Here is a 21,819-nt window from a genome sequence, read left to right on the forward strand (position 1 = left end):
ATAGTTTGAGAAATAAAAAAATTAAAACAAAAAAAAGAAAAAGGAAAAAAACTAAAAGGAAAAATAAAAAAACTAAAAAGATAAAATCTAAACTATTTTTTAGAAAAAAATTAATCTTAAAAATTTAAAATAAATAAAAGATTAAATCTAAGATTTTGACGATCCCATTTGAGTGAACCATAGTGCTGCAATCTAATCATGCCAACCATGTCAGGAGATCATGAGTTGATTATCTTTCTTGTCAGTAATCTAGATCATCCTTCTTCAAGGCCCAAAAGTAAGGTTGATAGCCTCGATTTCTTCTCATCATAGCTCGGAGGAGAATATAACTGTATCGGAGGATATAAACTAATTGTGCTACTAGATACTCTTGCATCATATGCCCCAGGTTGAAAAGAACTCGTTCTCGAGTTCAGGATAGTGTCTTCAATATCAAAATCTTTAAGTGTTGATGAATCAAAAGTCATCGTGTAAGTGGTAGAATGGAAGGAAGGTCCTTTGATATTAACTAAGTTAAATCTCTAGGTGATTGTTGTACTTCTGATGGAATATACACTACATCCTCAGATAACCTGCCATCTAGAATCTCACAATCATCACCATAAAATACCTCGTCATATACTAGCTCGCTAGTTGACTCGGTCTCATCTTAGTCATAAATTGGATTACTGACGATTTCAATCTTGTCATCCATATCTTTCTCAAGAAAAATTTTATCCAAGTAAAAAAGAAAGAACTTACAACCTTAAGATTTTGGACACTACAATTACAGTGTCAGACTGCCTCAGTCGGAACCTGCCTATCACGGTCTCGATCACATACCTCATGATCTTCAAGATCTTTCGTCGTTAGACATTGGAATAATTCCATGACTTACCTCTATAGATCTTGAAGTATCTCATCTCAGATGCTACGATTATGATGCGAGGCTTCCTCAGTTGGAACCTGCCTGTCACCACCATGATCACGACTACGACGACCATCAATTGGTAGCTTTGATTTTTTTTCTCATCATAATTTGAAGGAAAATATAATCGTATCGGAGAACATAAATTAATTGTGCTGCTAGATGTTCTGCATCAATATATTTTATTCAAATTGATCATAGCTTTTATTTGTTATATATGAATTTTACAGATGGAAAGTGAGCTTAAATGAAACATTTATAAATATGTCAACTCTGTAGTGTTTTAATTAATGATGTTAAATTGTCAAAAACTCTATAGTGCTTTAAAATGTACGGTGTTAATCTAAACTTCTCTAGATCTCCATGCTAAAATGTTATTAGTTTAACAATGTTAAAGTGTCATTAGTTTGATGACACTATATATATTTCTTCTAGAAATATTAATGATGCCTCACTTAATAACCCTCACTTATGCGAGGTGCTTTTTAAGCACCACTATTTATTTTTGAGGATGATTTATCTATTATTAAACATAGAAAGAAAAAAAAATCGCTAAATGATGTTTTTCTTGCAATGAGATAAGGATATGAAAAAAATAAAATTATATTTTAAGATCAATGAGCTAGTTGAAGCTGTCAAACGGGTCAATTCATGAAGACAAGCCAATCCATTAAAAACTCATTATATGGCAGAGCGGGACGGGCTAAAATCCACCAACTTGGCGGGTTGAAAAATCTTCAACCCAAACCAAGGTGGATTGCGGGTTAGATAGTCAACACACGGATTTGTCAAAAAATAAAAAAATATTAAAAATATTAAAAATATTAATTTTAGATTACAATTTAAATTGATCAAGTTAAAATTTTTAAACTTAAATTATAATTTAGACGGATCAAACCCACTAATTTATTAAGTTTTTTATTTTAATTTTAAAATTTAAAATAAATAAATAAACATTCTCAACCCATGGGCCAATCCAAGTCCACCGCGGGCCAACCCACGTGGGTTGCGAGCTTAAGCGAGTCAACCTATTTGAACCCATTTTAAAATAGATTGATAAAATTTCAATCCAATCCACCTAAATTGCTTGATGGAACGGATCAATCCGACGGGCCCAACCTAAATTGATAATTATAGAGCCAATATCATCTCCTTATCTTACATTACTTTGGCTAGCTCTTCCAAACTTTATGTACTTCAATTATATTGCCCTTTATAATACTAATTATTAGCACAACTTCTTTTAGACTTGGTATTTTGGAGGCTTTGCCATTACTCTATATATTTTCTCATGGAGTGTACTCTTTCCTTCTCATTGTTTATCTACTATATTTTGGATGAATATTTTTTTTCACTTAAATACTTTTATAAAAAAAAGAAAATAAGAAGATGTAACGAAATCCGACTAAATATGATGGTTGTACTTGTTTATCAATTAAATTACTAAAGTTACTTAATTTTGACAATATTCTGTAGTAATATAATTTATCATCAAACATGACATAAAGATGTAAAAAAAAAACTATATTTGAATCTCTACACAAAGTATTGATCACAAAAAAGTGAATGATATATAGATATCTATGTTGGAATACAATCAAAGTTTCACATTGGAAAATATGAAAAAAGATGAGGTTATAAGACGTAAATATCTATATTGGTACGAGGTCTTTTGGGTTAAGCTCAAAAATAAAATCTCAGGATGTGAGTCCAAAATGGATAATATCATACTATTTTGGAGATATATATGGATTCCATCGATTCTAACTTTTAATAGTGGTAGCGCAGGTCTATGTGGTGCTATGTGAGAATCCTCACAAAAGAATGATTGGAGGGTTCCTAATAAAGGGTCCGTTAGGAGCTCCTAATGGTCCTTTGTTTGAGGAGTAGATTGTTGGGATACAATTAAAGTCTCACATATCTATATTGGTACAATACCTTTTGGATAAAGCTCAAAAATAAAATCATGAGGGTATGAGTTCAAAATGATATCGTTACGAAGATATATATAGATTCCATCCATTCTAAAAATCTATAGGTACCCAACACAAAAGAATATTCATCGAAAAACTCCATATATTTATAAAATTCCAAACACTCTAATCAAATAATGTAAAAAAATTAGAAAATTCAAGTAGCAAAATTTTTTGAAAGTAAAATTGCTATGAATAGTTCAAGATAGAATAAAGCATATCTGTGCAGCGCATAAAGCCGGGCCGGGGGATATGATTGTCCTGCAACCTAAAAAAGAATAAATAATTTAGAAAAAAGACAAAAGGCTAAGCTCCCACTTCTTCTTCCCATGGCATGAACCTTCACGGGAACTAAAGGCAAATTAGGACCATTATCAATGGTCATTATAAAAATTTTGATACTTAATAAGAGTGTTTTTGAAATAAGAAATGTCTTATGATGAAAAGTATAATAAAGGGAGAAGAGAAGTAGCAGTGGGTTTCTGTTGCTAATGCCCCATTACAATAAAATAAATAAAGGAGGTCCAGTCCATGCATGATTTGGGGGATTGGTAAAAGAAATAAGAAAATAGGAAAATGAAAGTACACATTGGATGCCAATGCCATGCATTGTTTTCTCCAAATTAATCTACTGAGAGAGAAAGTGATCACTGGATTCCTGGAGACTTGACGACCGCATTGAAAGGAGCAGGAATCTGTAACAAAGGGGCAGGCAGTTGTACAATGGTCAATAAAGCAAATAATACATATATACAATGGTCAATAAAATTATATATATATATATATATATAACAAATTAATCATGGCAATAGCTTGTGCACAAGCAATAGCCTGTACCTTTTGCCCTCCTTCACTCTTATCTTTAGGTGGACTCTGCAGATAAAGCAATTACTATTTGCTGATAAGGTAAAGTTTAACAAAAGAAGAGTTACATACAAGAAAAGTAAAAATAGAGCTGCGCGGTCAGTTGACTAATCGCTTAATAGGAGTCAAAAAGAATAAGGCTATAGATCTAATAGAGAAAAGTTACATCAATCAACTAATTGTAATCGGTCAATTAAATTAGTAATTAGCATATTAATGTCTATAGCAATATTGTGAAAACAATCAACTAATGGTGTAGATAGACATGATCTCGGATCGGGTTTGAATCGGATCTGACTTGGACCTATAAGATCCCCATATATATATATATAAAGTCGATAGTTCCAAGCGATGGGGAAGAGGCTTTTTTTTTTAAATGGTTGAGATTATCTAATTTTTTTTAATAAATGACTACAATTTAATGTCTATTATTCTATAAGTAACTCATTTTATTATTTCCACACTGTCTTTTTTAATATCATCTTTCAATTTCAAAATCTCGATAGTTTTCGACTTCAATTTTTTAATTATAATAAAGGAGGTTTATCATTTGAGTCTTATAGGAGTAAGGAAAAAGTCAATCTGAATGTGGATCTCTATGATATTCAATTTATCAATGATGAGTCAAAACAACTTTCGACACCCGAGACACAAATAAGTGTCGACACTTCTAAGGTTTGGGATACTCTTTTTAAAATTATTTATTTTTACTAAATATTTTGAGAATGTTATTCTTCCATTCAAAGAAATGCATGCAAAATGTAAGTATAATAACACCTCTTATAAATTTCAATCGAGTGGCGGCTATGTTGGTCATTGAAACAACACATCAAAATGGCGTACTTGATGAAATTTAAAATCGAACATTCTCAAATGCAATTGTTTAGATTTTCCTCAACTAGTGGAGGTATCGATTCAAGTTTATTTATATATTCTGATAATAAATTAAGAGAATCGTTAGTTAGATTTACCTTTATAGAACATCTTTTCTTTAGTTTTGATTCTAAATGTATATTTATAGATTTTTTTTATCAAGAAACACTTAATCTATCTGCTAAACGTGTTCCTTAAATAACACTTATTCGTACAATTAAAAGATTAATAAGGCAAGAAAAAAGATTTAATCAAAGAATTTAGTAAATTAAATAATAAATTTTTTTAATATTATGATATTTGGAGTGATCATTGACAAATACATTCGTATATGAGTATGACTTGCCATTAGATTGATAATTTTAAAAAATTCAAAAACGTTTATTAACCTATAGAATTTTTGATGAATCACATAATGCTCACAATATCTCTCAATTATTATGTTTAATGTTATAAGAATATGGATTAATTTTTAAAATATTTTTAATATCATTTGATAATGCTAGTTCTAATACTACAAGTATCAATAACTTAAATTTATATATCAACTTGCTATTGGTGATTTATTTTTTTATTTATTATGCATGTATGTCATATTTTAAATTTGTGTATTCAAAATGGATTAAAAATTTTAGAAAATCAAATTAAACCAATTAAAATTTCTATTTTTTATATGGTCACATCCTACAATAATGAACTAATGAGGTAGATTTTATAAAATTAATGGAATAAGATTTACAAAATTTTCAGGTAATGTACCAATATGTTGAAATTCAATATATCAATTGTTACATGATTTATTTTAATAAAGAGAATTATTATATTCATTTTTTACACAAAATGCTAATACTAATATATATTTATTTTCACATCAATAGAATATACATAGTAATATTTATGAAATTTTAAAAGTATTTAATAATGTAACCAAATAATTTTTTGATATTTATTATCCAACTTCTCATTTAGTTACGACGAATTTTTATAGTATAATTTTAATTTTAAATGAACATAGCTAGATATGCAAAGTACCGACTGATGTTAATATCACATATCCTTTAACTAAGATTTTGACACAAAAGAAGTATGATGATCACACTAGGTCACTCGGTATTAGATATTACAGTGATTGACACTAGTGCTAGTGGGAGATTGTTAGTAGTAGCCCTAGAGCCAATTATGTGATGATTAACTAGAGACTTTTGTATCATATTCTATTGTTAATAAAAGATAAAATTTGATTGTTATATTTACTTCATGTTTGTGCCAAATGACTAAATATAATAATGTCCTTAAGTAGTGTTCTCTACATCATATCAATTAGTTGAATTGATAGTAAGGTGATGTAAACTATTCTAGTCAAGTATTAAATATTAGTGTATTGAGACTAGCATGTAGGTCAATTGATGACTTGTTCTCACAAGTTAGGGATATGTAATATTACGTTGACACATGAGTATATATTAGAAAATATATACTGAATTGATCGCCATGAGAAAATTTTATGGATCGTTATATGAGTATTATAAACGTTCTCATGTGACTATTGGTATGAATAGTCTTTAGACCTGAAGTCACTACGGTTCTATATAAAAAGTTGTGTATTTTAGTATTGTCAAACGTCATCCATAATAGGGTAGACTATAAAGGCGATCACTGGATATACAACGAATTATATAGAGGGATATGAGTGATGTAGATGAGATCTCTCCCTCCTATATGATGAGAGTAATATCTGTGGGCTCCTTGATCGATCGAGTAAGACTACTAAATACATGATCATGTTCAAATGAGTCAATATGAGATATTGAGCTCATTTGCTTGAGTGAGTCTACTCGAGGATCAATAAACACAAAGATTAATATCGAGGATGACACAATTTATGTCTCATTAATCAATTTAGATATCGAGGATAGAATGACATCATCATACATTATAGTAGCTCATGGAAAGGTTAGGTCGAATCTCGACTTTCTTGTCACTTACGTAGCAATGATGCATTGCTAGATGTCGCTCATTGTTTATGTGTCTAAAAAGGTTTAGACACATACCAAACATTACGAAAATCTGTTAGGTTACACACAAAGGACACGATGCTTCGAAGATTGATTGATTTTAATTTAACTAAAATATGATCTGAAATGGATTAATTGAGTTAGACTCAAGTGACTTCAATTGGATTATGTGATTGAGTCTAATTTGATTTAGACTCATTTAGATTAGACTCAATCAAATTTGAATGAGATATTAATTCATTAAAATATTTAATGAATTAATAATAAAGGAAGATCAAGGTTTTTTTCTTCATTAGATGAAGAAAAGATGAAGAGTCAACATGAAAAATATGTGCTCTATTTGGGTTTTAATTGACTTTAATGTGGGAAAGCTAAAGAGGCAAAAACCCTTCATATTCATAAAATAAACATAAAATGTTTTTTCTTACACTTTTCAAAAAGACCAAGACATTTTTTTTTAACTCTCTTCTCCCTTTTGGCCAAACACTCATTTTCTTCCTTCTCCTTATTTTAGCCGAATCTCCTTGTGTGACTAGTACCACAAAGGTGATTCTTCTCCGAAGCTTGAGATCGTGTTCGTGTGGATACGCATAGAGGCACGAACGCTTGAATGTACAAGAGATCTGACGAACCGAGAACAAACGGGATAAGCGAAGGACACACTTCAAAAGTATAGATCTATTAAATAGATAAATCAAACTTTGTACGAGTTTTCTTTTGCATGGATCACTCTTTGGAATCCTATTTCCGCTGTGAATTTTATTGTTTGTCAAATAGGATTCCCTACATTTCCTTTGCCTGCCAACCTTTTTGAATTCTAGTTTCTCCCTCTGTCCTCCTCCCTCTTAGTCGACTTGAAGCTTTTTCTTGCACTTGCTCCTATAGTCATCATCCGCATCGGAGTCTTCCCAGATATGAGGCTCATAGTCATCATCGGAAATGTGGGTGAGTTGGCGTTTCCACATCTTGATGATAGGGATACATGTGTGGTGTGAGTTTTGGACGACATCAACATTGTCTTCGTCATCGCTACGGGATCTCCTTCGCCAACCATCCTTCTTTGAATTCTAGCTTCTCCCTCCCTCCTCTTCATTGACCTGAAGCTTTTTCTTCTACTTGCTCCTATGGTCGTTGTCCGCACCGGAGTCTTCCCGAATACGAGGTGCATCGTCATTGTCGAAAATGTGGGCGAGCTGTATTAACGAAGTAAGGAAGTGCGTCAACAATTAAATAAATGCATCAACAAGTAAACAAAGGAAAGCTAAGAACAATCAACATCCAAAACTGTAAGAGAAATTTAAACAAACATCTAATGTGCAGAATTTAATCTAAGCTGATAAATGGATAGTAAAATGACTCTCCCAATGTCCCTGGCCGGATGTGAATGCGAAGTGGCACAACTCCACGGAAGGATGCAGCGACGATGGAACCCCCAACTCCAATGCAAACTTCGTGTGATTGAAGCGGTAGGTGAAATGGTATGAAGGAATAAGGAACCCCCTTAACTCCTTGGTGGAATAAAGATGGTCGAATTTGAAGATGGAACCCCCGTTGACTTCTTTCTAGCGGTGGTGATGGTGAGGATGATGATGACGGTGAAAGGAAAGTGGCAGCTAGCCCCTAGGTCAGGTCCAAAGGGAAGAATGCTTTTTTCTTGACAAAAATCAACTTTTATACCCTCTTGAACTGCTCCGCGACATGACCATGCCTCAAGGCACCCCTGGGGTAAGCACCCCCTGGAAATGAGGCATGGGCGTGCCTCTAGGCACGGGCTTGCCTCTAGGCACGCCCCTGTAAAAAGAGGCACGGTCGTGCCTCTTAGGCACTGCCCAGAATATGAGGTTTTCTGCAAGTGAGGCACGTCCATAGCTTTTACCATGGCCTAGAAGCTGAATCTATCTAAACTCCCTGAATCAAAGTTGTAGAGCTTAAAGTTATCTTCATTATGGTAGGTTTCACGGCTCGTGGTTCCATCGGAGCTAAGAGTTATGCCCATTTTAGTTTTTTTCTATAGAAATGTCTAGAGAAGGCACGATCGTGTTTCGGCCTGGAAAGGTGAGGCACGACCTTGGCAATATGAGGCACGGCCTGGAGAAGTCACTTTTCTATTAAATAGGCATGACTGTGTCTATTAGACACGGCCTAGAGAGGGTGCCCTTCGGTAAGATAGACACAGCCCGGATTAAGAAGTATTCTGTAGAAGTGGCATTTACATGCCTTTTAACATAGCTTAGAGAAGGAATCCATGGTTGCACCTTGAAGAAATGTTGTAGATCTTGAAGTTCTAGTCATTTTGATATATGGCACGTCCCATGGTTCCATCTGAGCTAAAAGTTATGGACATTTTAGTTTTAGTCTGCAGAGTAGTCCGACTGAGGAATGACCGTGTCTTGACCCCTGGGAAGATGAGGCACGGCCGTGCCTTGTGAGACACGGCCTGGGCAAGGTGAGGCACGGCCGTGCCTTGTGAGACACGGCCTGGAGAGGTGGAGCACGGTCCTGGGAGCCTCTGAAACACTCTAAATGACCTCTAAACACTTCCAAATGCGCTCCAACTTCATAGCTCTTTGAGTATCCTACAAATATACATGAAAAATGTTAGATTCAATCCAAAATTTATAGGAATAAGTAATAGGGTCTAAAATAAGTTCCTACTCACAATATGTGTTAATATTCAATAGTTACACAACGAGAGGGTCAAAAACATCAAGTATTAGGGCTAAAATAAACTATGAAAATGAGTGTTATCAATAACCTGACAGATCCTTTCACTAAGGCCCTTCCGGTGAGAGCTTTTGATAGGCATGTTGAGGAGATGGAAATCAGATGTATGACAACATTTATAGCAGCATAGTCTTCTAGTATAAGTGAGAGATTGTTAGGATGTATACTATAAGCCTAACTTTTATATGGACATCTATTTTGAAATAAGAATCACATCGATCAAATGTTTGCATTGTATATTTCTTATATATGTTAATGCAGATGTCAACTTAATTTATAATGTAGAGAACATGGTGTGTGGTGCCACATAGAAGATCATGTTATTAGTTCCTTATAAATTATAAATAGTAGCTCACAACCAAGATGGATTGAGACAAACCATTGGAACGGTTGTAGTGTAATTGGTATTAGTTTATCTTGACTATAAAATTACACTAGTACACTTTGTGTGTATTGAGCAGGACCGCTTGAGGTTGTTCAATTTATACTGACTATATAATCGAATTAAGACCTCTGTTATTATGGATATGCATTTCTTAATCCCTATATAATAACAAGCACATATACTTAGTATTTATTTCTTTAACTTATCAATATGTGAGATTTATTCGTTAAATCAATAGGTCTGATGAGTTGGGAGATAATACTATGTATATCGTGTGTTGTTGATTATAGAAGGAATCTGTGTCTTAATTATTTAGTCTGATGATGTCCTCTTGAGGAGCTCAAAAGAATTATCATGTAAATCATGCAGGTGGACTTAGTCGGCATGATAATAAAGTTGAGCGGTACTACTCTTGGAATTAGATGTTAATTAAATGAGTTGCCAGTAACTAAATTAATTAACGGACATACGATATCTTAAACACAGTGAGATTAATACACTCATAATAAGAAATGAGCCCATATTGTAATATGAGATTGGTGTGGTAGTTCAATAATAACCCTTTAGTGGTATAGGTTATTATTGATGGACTTGAGTTGGGTGTTCGGGCCGAACATAGGAATCCCAAGCCCATCAGGAGGCCTAAACCAATTCCTCCTCTAGGTCCCTGTTGTAGCCTCTAGATAAAGTCTCGTATCCACCCAACAGAATTTCTGTTAATTCTGTTATCCAATAGAATTCTGTTAATTTTGTTATCCAACAAAATTTTGTTAATTTTGTTATTTTTTTAAAACTTTCTAAGGCAGCAAGGCTATAAAAGGAGGATGAGGGGGCACCTAAACATAACAATTCCTTTGGTTCTCTCTTGTTAGGGTCGGCGCCCCTATCCCCTTAATCCTCCTTGATTCTTCCTTTAGGGTCGGCGCCCATTGCATCTCCCCTCCTTGGTTCTCTCTTAGGGCCGTCGCCCTCCTTTGTTCTCCCTAGGGCCGGCACCCAAAGAAGGAAGAAGAGGAGAGGAAGGTGGCGGCTTGGAGAGAAAAGGAAAAAAGGAAGAGAGGAAGAGAAGAAGAGAGGAAGAGGAGGAGGTGGTGCCTCAACCATATGTTCTCCCTTCCCTTGTGGCCATCGGTTTGGAAGAAAGGAAAGCAAGGTGGGTGGTTATTCTCTTGGTAGATCGTCGCCCACACGACGTCCAAGAAAAGGAGAGGAATACAATAGAAGATCAAGAGGTTTTCGGGTACAAACTCTCATCCATACAATCTCAAGGAAAGGTATGACTTGTTTAATATTCTGCTGCGTAGTTGTTCCTTTGTATCCCTTTGTATGGATCCTGAATACCAACACAAGAGGCCAGCGATCTTATGCTTTGATCAAGGTGTGCTTCGATTGATCAAGAACTTGCTTGATCGATCAAGCACATGTCTGATCGAACATGTGGGTTGCTTAGAAAGGTTCCGTCCTTGTAAAATTTTTGTCTGGGAGAAATTGAACAGGACGGAATTCCAGCGCTTTCACTTCAAAGGTGTTGGCGATCTGGATTTCCGTTCTGCGATCCGGATTCTATCCGCTCCGAAGAGCATAGAACCCCACAGAACAAAAATTCTAATGTCAATTTTGTACCAAAGGTTTATTTAAAGTATACCGAATCAGTATAGCTATCCTCCCTCTGGCACAGCAACGCTGTCTAGATCGGTACCAAAATGCTACACAATTCTTTTCTTCTTTTTCTGTTCCTTATTTATGCATAACTCCATATTATTCAATAGATGAATAGAAAGTTACTCAAATTCCTTATAAGATTTCCATTATTGGATTCATAATAGAAAATAAACAAACATCTTGAAAAAGTGTGAATCAATGGTTTCTTGTTTCTAATAATTCACGAAAGATATTATTAAATTATATTTACTCTTTACACTTTACACAATTAAATTAATTTAATTTATACGTATAATATAATGGATCTTAAATCCATTAACAATTCTTTTTGTTGATTATAAAATTTTTTGTTTGAATCTTTTCATTTCAAGTAATTGGTTGGTCGTAGTCGTATAGTCGTATATAGTCGTAATAATAATATACATATATAATGTAATAATATATAATGTAATTGTATGTAATAATATATATATAATGTAATAATTCTATGTAATATAGAATATATTATGTAATGTAATATAAAATAGTATATAATACTTAATGAAAGAAAGAAATGAAAGAAAGAAAACCCGGCGATAACAATCTATATTCATAATGCAACTGTTAGATCCAAAATAAAGGTCTTTCTTGACGCAATTAAGCAACCTATTATTCATTGGTTTGCACGGCCTGGGGTGGTGCCCCGGGAGCCTCTAAAACACTTCAAATGGCTTCCAAACTCATCAAAATGTGCTTCAATCTCCATTCCTTGCTCCACCATCAATAATGCATCGTTTTGGCTCTAAATTGCATCCTGTTATTCAAAAAATATGAAGAGCAAATCTCCGAGCAAAAGAGTAGAAATATGCAATTTTAAAGAATAAGGTGTGACAAAGTGTAGCATATGCAATGAATCACAAGTAGATGAGCGTTAAAACAAGGCTAGAAATACTATATGATCTACACTCACAATACGAAGACCTCGATTTTTGAGTTGGCCTACTAGAAGTTTATAGTACATTACAAGCGGAAGAATTCGTTGATTGTCTCAACGAAGAAAATTTTTTATTATAAGGAGGTGCTTGATCGTGTGAAAGTGAAGTTGATTTCCATCAAACTCAAGGGTCGAGCATCTGCGTGAAGGGAACAATTGTGACGCTTATGAAAGAAAAAGAGCAAGGTCAAGATCACTGAATGGGAGAATATGAAGAAAAAGATAAAAGGTCACTTTCTTCCCCTTGGATACACTCAATCACTATTTCAGCGACTTCATGTATTGAGACAAGGTACAAGATCAATCAACGAGTATATCGAAGAATTTTACCAATTGATTGCCCTGAATGATTTATACAAGATTGAGGAACAGTTGGTAGCACGATATTTGGGAGGTTTGCGCTAGTCTTTTCAAGATATTCTCAGCTTTTATTCATTATGGACTATTTCAAAGGCTTATCAGCGTGTGTTGGTGGTTGAAAAATAGCAAAACTGATAAGTAATGATTAGACGCGATAAAAGCAATCGACCAGCTCGCCCCTGGGATTCACATGTTATCCAACAGACACCACAAGTTAATCTTGAAACTCCTATCAAATGTTTTTGTTGTGGTGAATGATAAACTAATACTATCGTGATATGAGATAAAAAAAATTACTGAAACCCCTTCTACACTAATGCAATATAGGGAATGACCCAGATCATCTCTCACAAGGAATGTAGTCGGTGTGTGATGAACCTTAAGATTCTGTTTATTTGTAAATGGTTTGGGGTTAGATGTTTAAGCTGTAAATGGGAAAGACGAATAATGAAAGACAACTTAAGCTAATCTAAACTACAATTGAAGCACAAGCATTTGAAGGAACCTAAACTAACCTAACCTATTTGCATTGAAAAGATATCAAGTAAACTATGCTATGAATACAATCCAATTCATGCAATCAAAGAGCAACTATATTACCTAATCTAATCTACTAAACTAAAGGAAATAAGCAAGTAAACAATCAAACATGGATAACAACATAGAGACAAGCTGACATGTGAACTTATCAGCTCCAAATTGAGTGCAAAATCTAAATATCAACATGAGCATCCAAGCTTAAACTAATTGAGAATTAAACTAAACAATGTTGAAGAGAGGAATTAACAACCAAATTGTAGCTCACAAGTCAAGCTAGGGAATCTCCTAAGCTTGTATCAATTGAATCTATAATGAATGGAAGGAGGTTCTGCCAGAAGAGGATGAAGATGATCGAAAGATGATGAGATGGTAATAATCTGAGGGGTGAAGGTTGGCTAGAGGTAGATGTGTAGGGAAGGGAACCACCTTAACCCTAATGACCTTGAATTCTGACGAAGGTGGTGATCAGGTGAAGTTGTGGATGCCGAAGTTAGAAGACAGAATTGGTAGCCAGAGGAAGTAGGGAATCCCCTTACTTCTCCATGGAATAAACTCTTGATGCTTTGCGACAATGGGAAACCCCAAGATCTGATTAAAGACTAAGAATTCCCAATGGTTGAATGAATCTCCGATGGTGGAAGGGTTGTTGTCGACGATGGGTGAAGGAGCCTCAGTAGATTCCGTCGATGGATGAAAGTGAAGGATGACTCAGGAATAGGGAAGGGAATCCCTTGACCCTATTCGGGTGATGCGTGGATATAGAAGATGGCAATGGAGCTCCAGTGGAAGTAGAAGAAGATCATCCTCTGTCGCACCCTTACCTTTTAAATCCCGATCAAATTTCACGAGTTTGGGTACTGTAGTATTCTCATTTAAACTATATTTGAATGGACAATTGAAATCAATTCAAATCTAGATCAAAGACTTCATATCTTGATCTATGGTCTTGATCTACTCCCTCTTTGACTTAGATGGGTCAGATAGTGATGGATGGCTCAGATTTCTTTGAATATTAGATGAACAGTCCAGATCAAACTAGATTGATCTATTTCTTTAGTCCATTGTTTTAAGCTCAATTTGAATCGATCTGTCTCGAGCCCATGACCCTTTAATCATCTACGAAGATCAGATTCAAATATTTAGAAATTATACTATAACTATGGGCGAATTTGTATTAAAGCTCAAAAATGAGTCCAACTCATGAAACATGATATAAACGGAAATTAAAACACACGAGAGGATTAAAATCAAGAATATAAGCATTAAAATATCATGACAAAATAACAGTTATCAAAATCTCCATACTTATTTTTGCACATCCCAGATAAGCAAACAAAACTATAAAACAACAATAACAATCATCTCCCTAATTATTCTCTAGCAATACCTCAAGAATAATAAAAGGTAATTAACTAAGACCATCTAAAGATCTGTTAGTGCTGCAAGCACCACATCGAACCTAATTTTGATGTATGACTGAGTTTAAAGTTAAATTTGATTATAATCTGACAAGTTTCTAGATGCAGGTAACTTGACTTGTGATAAAGTCCTGATTGGAAACTAGGCAATGGTGAAGGCCTAGTTGAGAACTAGGCAATGGTAAAGTCCTAATTGGGAATTAGGCATCATATGTTTTGGTTGGGAACCAAATAGAAAAGTCCTAGTTGGGAACTAAGCAGAGCAAGTCCAAGTGGATACAACTGGGAGTTGTGGCTTGGCAGAGCAAGTCTAAGTGACGGCAGCTAAGAGCTGTAGCTTGGTAGAGCAAGTCCAAATTGATGTAGCTGAGAATTATGGCTTGGCAAAACACACTAGATGGGTCAATTGGGAGTTAAACATCTAACTAAGGTACGCGCGAGCAATGTTGGATAGTCATATCATACTAATTACCCGTAACTAATATAAGGAAGCAAAGTTCACTGGATCCAAGCGATTGGAGGAAGCTCAGGTGATTGTCGGAGATTAGCTTTTGATCATTGGAGTTAAGGGTTCTTAGGTGACTGAATGGAGATGCAACTGACCACAGACTCCAGGCGACTGTGAATGCTCCCAAGCGACGAATATAAATGGAATTCTACAATAATGGGAAAGTCAGGTCAAAAAAAGAAGTTGACCTGTCTCTTAGGTCACCGAGGGAGTCTGGTCGACCAGGATCGTAAATTATATTTATTACTATAAGCGTCGCAACCAGATCAACAGTCACCCAAGCAACTAGGTTGGTCCGATCGACCAAGAGTGTGCCACATCAACATTCGAAGAGGGCCTATAAAAAGAGTCTTGAGGCAAAGCTTTTCAACAACAATTCATTTGACACATTCTCTCTGCTCGAGCTCTCATCAGTTGTGCTCTTCGCACGCTACTTCGGCATCTCGCTGTGACTTGTGCTTCATTTTCCAAGAACGACAACTAAAGCATAACATTTTATTACATTATTATTGTATATTCTTGAATATCTATGTGTCTTATTTTAGATTCTTTTTAAGATTTATCCACCTCTAGAATCTTTCTAGAAAAAAGATAATCGAAATAAGAATTGATTTATTTATACCTTACGTCCATATAATTATTACATGATCTGTGTGGTTATAGAATACTTGAGTTAGTTGCTTACTTTTAATTCCGCTATATTACTCTATCTTTATTATTTAGAATTATTCTAGTCTTTAAAACTCAAAAAATTCATAATGTTATTTACTCCCCTTTAGCATCGAGTTTGATCCTACAAATTAGTATTAGAGTGAGTTAAGCTGATAGTACGCTAGGAAAATCAAATTGGGTGGAATCAGCTAAAGCTAACTTACTCTATTCTAAATCAGTTAGACCAAAGATTTGTATTAAAGCTAGTCAAGTTTAAAGTTCTCATTTTAGCTTTGTTTAAGGAAATAGTCGTTACTCCAATACTCAAGAAGACCCCTGTGCCTCACCACGATCTGGAAATTAAGTTAGGTGCTTTTTATTTAACTAGCCTAAAGCAAAATCTGAATCTAACTTAGGATAAATTTTATATTTTGAGTCAGATCAAATCATTTTAAAATAAGTAATTAAATCTGAGCCTAGTCCTGGACAAATCCAACCCAATCAAACCCAAAATAATCTCCTAACCTAGTCGTAATTCAACTTAAACTTTTGTGTGCTTATCCAAGATTTGTGAAAATCTCAAAGATATTTTCAACAATATCTTTGTAGAAACGACTCAACACAACTCGTCCTACTCTTTTCAATGGCAATAATTTTGCCAATTGGAAGAGAAGAATAGAATACATCCTTATCAATGACTTTGAATGTTGGAGATCATTTAAAATGACGCCAACTTGCCTAGAGACTCAAAAGGCAAGTTATGCGGGTTCGAATCATGGATGGATGAGATTAAGAAGGCAACCCAAGCTAATGCAAGAGCAATCACCATCATCCATTGTGGTCTAACTCAAGTTCGACTTGAGAAAGTTGGACCATTTAAGGATGCAAAGCAGCTTTGGGAGAAGTTAAGTACTGAAAATAAAGAAGTTGAATCAAAATAAGTCAGCAACACTACTCTTATGGCTAAATCAGATTCCAAGAACTCAACCAACGAAGCTCAACTTGAGTCAAAGTTTGAACTCGAGTTAATGTCTGAACCGAGTCAAATTCAGAATCCGTGTCAGAATTCGATCAAGGCAGGTTAAAGGTAATTGAGTTAGGTAGCCTCTTTTTAAGTTCAAATTCATTTATTAAGAAAATATTTCATGTTGAAAATTCCATATCTATTTCACTTAGAATAAGTTATAAAGTAAAGTCACCTTCAAACTAAATACATTGTTAAATCTATTGAAGAATCAAGTTTGACTTCATTAGAATATAGACAAAATAAGGAATTAAGTTATGATCATTTGAAATATAATTGGATCCCAAATGTCATGTTTATTATATGGATTCAAGTCATGTTAACTCTAGCCCAAATCTAGGAGAAGATAGAAAACTTTGGATAAAAATAAATAAACCTCCAATTTAAGTGGAGTGAACCCTTAGTTTTACTTAGACTAGGATTTATATCTTGTTAGCTAGTTTAACGTATTTTAATTTGTCTGGTATTGACTTTATTTGATACTTGACTTCCTTAAGCTTACTTCGATTCTTACTTTAGCTCATTATTTACTTGACTCTACTTATGCTAAACTTAATTCTTACATTAAGAATTTACTTCAAGCTTAATTCATTTCCTTAAACTTAGTTTATGTCTTACATGATTTAAAATACTTGAAGTACTCCTTTATTCAAGCATGCTTCATTCATGTTTTTACTTGTCTTCAAATCTATCATGTATCTTAATTAGAGCTTATTTACCTCTACTTACTTACATGACCATTTCAAAGCATACTATTCAAAGTCATGTCAAGATAATTGAAGCCTAAGTTGTTAAATCTTGCCTTGTCATAAGTCTAAATGCTTACATGTCTGATTAATTCCTAGATTTAATTTGACTTATAGTGACTTAATATGATTTGTGTTTATCTATATCATTTGCAAGTCTTACTCAGTATATAAATGCTTTACTTGAATTAGCTTAACTTAATTAATTTATAGTTGACCTTTTGGACTTTTATTTCAAATCATTTATTTAATTTACAAGTCTTAAATGCTCACGTTGTTTTTAGCTATTATTTGGTTGACTTAGCTATTTTGAGACAAGGTTGACTTAGATAATTTTGGGGCAATTATTCTCAAACACAAATACTTAAAGTTATTCTTTGCTTACTTACTAATTACTAAGTTAGCTTTAAATTATGCATGCCTACCCATTTTAAATTATTTCTTTCCACTCCTTCGTATCTATTTTTGAAGTATGAAAAATGGGAGGAAAAAAATTAAAGTTAGGTTACCCAAGTATAGAATTTTTCCCCATGTCAGGTCTTATACTTTAAAGGGGAATATTATATTAAAGGGGAGAAGAAATTTGATTTAATGCATTATGTTTTATTGTACCAATATTGGTTTCATTTATCATACATATGCATCTTCACCTATTATTATTGATTCAGTTAATTTTAAACTAAATTTTCATATAATTAAAAAGGAGAAGATTATTGGTGCTCTCATCGAACCTAGATTTGATGTATGACTTAGTTTAAAACTAAATTTGGTTGTGATCTGACAAGTCTGTCAAGTTTGCATATGCAGATAACTTGACTTGTAATGAAATCTTGATTGGGAACCAGGCAATGGTGAAGTCCTGATTGAGAACCAGACAATGATAAATTCCTAATTGAGAACCAAGCAATACAAGTTTTGGTTGAGAACCAAGAAGAAAAGTCTTAATTGGGAACTAGATAAAGCAAATCCAAGTTGATGCAATTGGGATATGTGGCTTAGCAGAGCAAGTCCAAGTGGATGTAAGTGAGAGTTGTGGTTTAGCGGTGCAAGTCCAAATGGATGTAGTTGGGAGTTGTGGCTTGGTAGAACAAGTCCAAGTGGATGTAGTTGGGAGTTGTGGCTTGCAGAGCAAGTCCAAGTGAATGTAATTGGGAGTTGTGGCTTGGCAAAACATACTAGATGGATCAACTGAGAGTTAAACATTTAGCCAAAGTACACGCGAGCAAAGTTGGATATTCATATTATATTAATAACAATGGAGGGAAGCAAAGTTCATTGGTTCTAAGAGACTGAGAAGAAGCTCAGACAATTGACTAAAAATAAACTTTCGACTATTGGAGTCGAGGGTTCTCAAGTGACTAGATGGAGGCACGGGCGACTACAAAGTCTAGGCGCCTGTGAATGCTCTCAAGCGACAAGTGTAAATGGAATTTTGCAATAACAAGAAAGTCAGGTTAAAGAAGAAAATCGACACATCTCTTAGGCGACCGGAGGAGTCCAGTTGATTGGGATCACAAATTATTTTTATTACTATATAAGCATCATAGCCAGATCAACAGTCTCCCAAGAGACTATGTTGATCCGATCGACCGAGAGTGTGTCACATCAGCATTCGAAGAGGGCATATATAAAAGGAGTCTCAAGGCAAAGCTTTTTAACAACAATTCATTCGACACATTCTCTTTGCTCGAGCTCTCATCGGCTATGCTCTTCGACCGCTACTTCAACATCTCATTGCAATTTGTGCTTCCTTTCTAAGAAACGACAACTAGAGCGTAACATTTTATTACATTATTATCATATATTCTTGAATATCTGTATACCTTATTTTAGATTTTTTTTAAAGTTTCTCCACCTCTAAAATCTTTCTAGAAATAAAATAATTGAAATAAGAATCAATTTATTTATACCTTACGTCCATCTAATTATTGCATGATCTGTGTGCTTATAGAATACTTGAGTTAGTTTCTTACTTTAATTCCGTTGTATTACTCTGTCTTTATTATTTAGAATTATTTCTAATCTTTAAAACTTGTAAAATTTGTAACGGTATTCACCTCCCTCCCTTAGCATCGAGTTCAATCCTACAAGATTAGCATTCATGAATTCAATCCCTACAACAATCAGTAAGCATGGTGATTTCGATCCATTTGAAAAACCAAACAAGATGCAATCTCACAAGATAGATGTATCAACTCTAACTCTCATAATCATGTATGGAAGTAGAGCACACTTAATACAACTCATACCAGTTCACTAACATAGGCTTGCTTATTTTTTAATTCTCCACCACCATAAAAGCATAGTATGAATAAATCAAAAGAACTTATTGAAAATTTGAAATGAAATCAAAGAATTAAAGAAAGCAAATGAAATTGTTTAAAGAAAAGAAAGTAATAAGAGAATGAGAATTTTGGAAGAATAAATCTTATGAGTTATCCAATTCAATATGTATCAAAGAATTTATCCGGGAGAATAAAGAATATCATTTGTCAATGATAAAATAAAAGAAAATTCATCTTCAATCGATTGAACCATTGACTACAACCATTCTAATAATTAAGTCTTTACATAATTTGAGGACTACTAGCCTACAAATCTCTTAACTCATTTAAAAGTTTTTTCTTATAGCTCCTTCACCACGATTATCTTTTATTAGGCTTCTCATCTCTCAAATGCACCGAGCCCAACTCGCTCCATATGTCATTCTTCAAACTCCACCAATGTAGGTCACCACAACTATACTTTCATGCTCCTCGTCTTACGGTTCCTTAGATATTTCAGACCATCCTTCTCCAACCTCTTGTGGAGCTTGAGCCATCGAGTCATCGTTAAACTTAATTACATCGAGTCATCTCTATGTGCATATTCACCAAGTCTGCACAACTTCATACACACATAAGAAACCTTAATTTAAATTTTTTGCTCAAACATATGACACATCAGAAATCTAGAAAATCTTACCTTAAACTCTTTGATCAAACATCAAATTAATAATCGACCCAATCAATAAGGGCACAATTGCACTAAGAATCTTAAATATTGGAAGACTTTTAAATCAAGTGCCTTGAAATTTTTGGTTGGATTGTGTCATTTTGTGTTGGAAGTCCAACTAATTATCATGTTGACAATATTATTGGCAAGATACAATGTGATCATATTGATTTTTTTTCTCAACCGATTTCACAATATCTAACGGATTATTTTTCTTTGCCATGTATATGCCAAGTATAGCAGCAGTTCATTGAACAAGCTAAGTCAGTAAATACACCATCCTTAACTCCTACAAACATAATTTGAACTCCCCATCAAAATCATTAAATAAATAATCAAACAATGCTTTTGAAGTCCTTGTCTATGGTCAGTATGGATCTATTTGTCTTCCTTTTTTTCCTTCACCTACTTGGAAGCCTCCTCGCTCCTTCAATTTAACAACTTAGGCTTTGATATTACTTATCGGGGATTAGTGCAATTGAGGTAATATTTTTGTAAAAAGTGACAGTATTACCTTCAATCCTTAGGCCACCTTGCATGCTTCATATATAGTTACAGTCCAATACCATATGAATTCCTCCATCAAATGTCATCTCAAAGGAGTAAGTAAAAGGAATCCTGAATTTGTTGTCTCCAATAATCATCTAGCCCGCTTTAAGCTTCCAATTAACTACTTGCTTAGAATTTACTCCATTAATCATCACCGTGTATGAATTCTTCTCCAATGCTTGGGCAGAAACCGATCTTTTGTCCACACAACAGGACGTTGCTCCTGTGTCAAGGATCGCATTAACATAAAATGGAGTTATGTTGGGGAATTTCAAATTTTACCACCATATTATACAGTCTATTAATCATCCTTCTGGGGTGGTACTGTCCTTCAACTGCCTTTGAGATTGTCTGCTCTTCTAGAAAATCAATCTGCTCCTTGCCTTTCTGCAAGTCTTCGATTGTTAAATCCTTGAAATCTTCCAGTAATTCTTGGAATAGCTCATCAGTTTCTCCTGGCCTTAGCTTGATGATTTCTGTTCGCAACCTTCTATTTTTTGTCAACAGAAACTCTATATATTCAATCATTTCATGAACTAAATTCTTTTCATCATACTGGCCTGATTTAGGAAGTGCAGTAGGAATTTCAATCTTCAAGTAGTAATCTGCACATAGGGCACATGAGGTTAAACTACATATGGTGCAGTTTAGTC

Source organism: Curcuma longa, chromosome 3 (genome assembly GCF_044706935.1).
Source record: "Curcuma longa cultivar G26 ecotype Majalengka, Jawa Barat chromosome 3, ITB_CL_G26_1.1, whole genome shotgun sequence".
Classification (NCBI taxonomy): Eukaryota; Viridiplantae; Streptophyta; class Magnoliopsida; order Zingiberales; family Zingiberaceae; genus Curcuma; species Curcuma longa.